The 3176-nt window shown below is 35.9% G+C and overlaps 1 pseudogene; it reads right to left on the reverse strand.

Moving 5' to 3' along the window:
- Positions 1-575: 575 nt before the first annotated feature.
- LOC137757187 (cytochrome b-c1 complex subunit 7 pseudogene) lies at positions 576-967 on the reverse strand (annotated as a pseudogene).
- Between the last annotated feature and the right edge of the window lie 2209 nt (positions 968-3176).

Consider the following 3176-nt stretch of genomic DNA (forward strand, 5'->3'; position numbering starts at 1 on the left):
GCCTGGCATAAAAATGGGACTCGCTAATGCAAGACCTCTTTCCTACATTACTTCATTACCTACCTCCTCCAACTAAACCCCTCACCCCTAGTCAATTGAACATGGCCTGCCCTTGGGTTTACTCTCAACGACCAGATAACTCATGGTCATATGACTTCAACTGCAAGCATATTTATCCCCCATTACACTGAGATGTCAGGTTTATGTGGTGAGTTTGACATAAACTCACCCCAACACCAGAATTCATGTTACTCTTCTAGAAATCTTTCATAAAGATGTAATAGATGACCAATATTCTGATTTATTTACAAAAACATGAATTGCAGCCTTACTTATAGTTGCAGAACAAAGGAAACACTTTAACAATGGAGAAAGGGTTAACTAAGTTATGAAGCATGCATATTCTGGGATATTATGCAGCCATTTACATTCCTGTATTTAAAGTCCATAAAGACAAAGAAATATATGATTACAATATACATTAGGTTTTTCTTTTTTTTAATAATTATAATAGAGATTTATTTAAAGTAATACATTTACAGCCCAGATAGTTCTACATTGTACATTTTAGGTTTAACCAGCTTCATAAAAATACTTCAGGATAGCCGCATCCAGATTTAGACTACATGATTATTTCTTTGCCCATTCTTCTCTCTCTTTTCTTTCCTGAATAACCTCTTTCAGATATGGTTCAAGGTAGAATTTATCCTCCTCATATTTTGTCCACTGCTCTTTAGGCAAGATCTGCTGCCTCATGGTCAGGTCCAGTGCTCTCTTAATGCGAAACACCCTGTCATTATAAAGGTTCTCAGGAAGCCTTCTTATGGCTTCTTTTACATCGTCATTCTCATATACTGTATCATCTCGCATTAAGCCCAGTTTATTGAACCCGGCAGCATTGTAATACCATTTTTCGAATACCCTCCAGCCACTTGCTTGACGCTGCAACGGCAGGCCTACTCACCATTTTAACCCGAGACAGAAGCGTTGCCTGCTGGGTAAGTCTTATACATTAGGTTTTGTTATAAGATTACAGAATGACTTGCACAACATAATTCTGATTTTATTAAAACTTACATATATATGCATTGACACAAAGGTGAAAACTAAAAGGAAAAATATCAAAAAATTAATATTAATCATATCCAGCTATTGGATTTATGGGTCACTTGCATTATATTCTTATATATTTTTTTTATGGATTCCAGATGTTCTTTCCTAAGCACATACTGCTTTTATAAGCAGAACAAATACATTGTAATTAAAACAATTTTAATTTTTATTGACAATTCATGTGAGAAACTGTTAGGTTAGGAAGTAGTGCTTTGGGACATTTCACAGGGAGAGTACCAGGGTACAGTTGCAAAAGCTGCAGAGCTGATCAGATCTACAGTAGCCATGGCCAACCCACAGCTAATGACTTGTGAGCAAGAAAAAAATGTTTATTCCTATAAATTACTGTAAATGAGAGTTGTTTGTTATTGCAAGAAAGCTAAGTCAGAAGATAATGTTTGAAAGTTTCATGACCCTGTTAGTTGTTCTCTTTACTATGAATCTTCTCCTAATAAAATTCATATAATGCTAGATTGGAACACTTTGGGGTTTGTTTTCCTTTCTAATTTTTCAGATGAGTAAGCTGAGGCTCAAACATGTAAAATAACTAACCTAAAGGCACAGTGATTTAATTACAAAACCAGGATTGGAGGTTTCTTTGTCTAGAGTCTCTTCACTATTTTTCTACTGGATGAGGCAACTGAGAGATTATTGGGGAGATCTTGTATGCTGGTGCCCCAAGTACCATCCACCTAGGTCCAGTTTTTTGTTTTTTGTTTTTTAACCATAGTATTACTGAACAGTTCAATTTCTGTCCTCTCTGTTGTAGATTACAGACCTGGAATCAGAAGCATGTAATAAAAGCTGGGCAGAATCTATATATGAAAAAATTTTGGAACTTATTAAAAGTCACTAAAGGACACCAAACAATTGTTTATGGCTAGAAAATCAAAACAATGTAGATATACCACTTCTCTTCAAAGTGGTCTATAGAATCAATGGAAGTTCAATGAAAATCACAACAGATTCTAATTCAAAAATTTATATGGAAGAGAAAGGAGTCTCTTTCTCCTTTCTGTATGTACATTCATGAAGAAAAATAGGGTGAGCTTATTTACTATGGGAGATATTACTATATAATAAAGTGAAAGGGTATGGTAATTAGGACAGTGCAGAATTCATACAGGGATAGAAAAAAATAGACCAATGATACAGGAGTGCCCAGAAACAGATACAAGGAGAGCATTTCAGATCAGTGGAGAATGGATGGGCTTCTCAATAAACAGTGGTCTGACTAATTAATTAATTAATCTATAAAGAAAAAAAATGGATCCTAATTACAGATCATCCACACAATTAGTTCCAGGTAGTTTAAAAACTTAAGTGAGGAAAGCAAAACTTTAAAATTTCTAGAAGAAAAATAGGAGACTGTCTTTATGAGCTTTGGGTGGAAAGGAGTTTTATAAACTACATATAAAAGTATAAGCTATTAATGAAACAAACAATTGATAAATGTGATTACATTAAAAAAATAAAGAACTTTTGGGCTTCCCTGGTGGCGCAGTGGATAAGAATTCGCCTGCCAATGCAGGGGACACGGGTTCGAGCCCTGGTCCAGGAAGATCCCACATGCCGTGGAGCAACTAAGCCCGTGCACCACAACTACTAAGCCTGCGCTCTAGAGCCCGCGACTCACAACTACTGAGCCCGTGTGCCACAACTACTGAAGCCCGTGCGCCTAGAGCCCGTGCTCCGCAACAAGAGAAGCACCGCAATGAGAAGCCCGCGCACCGCAAGGAAGAGTAGCCCCCACTCGCCGCAACTAGAGAAAGCCCACGTGCAGCGACGAAGACCCAACGCAGCCAAAAATAAAAAAATAAATAAATTTATTTAAAAAAATTAAGAACTTTTGGTGATCAAAATATGCTATAAAGAAATTGAAAATATAAGCCACAAACTAGGAGGAAATATTTGCAACTTATATCATCAACAAAGAATTATTATCCAAAATACATTAAGAAATTATAAAAATTCATTTAAAGATCCATATAAAGATATAAAAATCTGTATAAGTCCATATAAAGATAAGCAAACTAAGGAAAAATGATCAAAGGACATTTACA

Source organism: Eschrichtius robustus, chromosome X (assembly GCF_028021215.1).
Source record: "Eschrichtius robustus isolate mEscRob2 chromosome X, mEscRob2.pri, whole genome shotgun sequence".
Lineage (NCBI taxonomy): Eukaryota > Metazoa > Chordata > Mammalia > Artiodactyla > Eschrichtiidae > Eschrichtius > Eschrichtius robustus.